Here is a 221-nt window from a genome sequence, read left to right on the forward strand (position 1 = left end):
AAGCCATCACCTGCAGTTAGCATCCCATTGACTGCCATTCATTTTGATGTCACTTTGACAGCGAATAACTTTACATCTGAAGTAGTTCAAGACTCTATTTGTCCGTTGTTTATTTCTAAAGAAAGAAAGATAATGTAGAAAAGGCTCCATTCCTTTTTTAGCTCATGTTATGGCTCCGTAGCAGAAGTAGACGCAGACAGTTTGGACTTCCATTAGTTGTT

The 221-nt window shown here is 38.5% G+C and overlaps 1 protein-coding gene across 1 annotated transcript in view; it reads left to right on the top strand.

Moving 5' to 3' along the window:
* The window catches only part of vps26bl (vacuolar protein sorting 26 homolog B, like), a 22,422-nt gene that overhangs the window by 1,738 nt on the left and 20,463 nt on the right, over positions 1-221 (top strand). The gene's annotated exons all lie outside the window — the stretch shown is intronic.

The sequence above is a fragment of the Etheostoma spectabile genome, chromosome 13 (genome assembly GCF_008692095.1).
Source record: "Etheostoma spectabile isolate EspeVRDwgs_2016 chromosome 13, UIUC_Espe_1.0, whole genome shotgun sequence".
In the NCBI taxonomy this organism is placed as follows: Eukaryota; Metazoa; Chordata; class Actinopteri; order Perciformes; family Percidae; genus Etheostoma; species Etheostoma spectabile.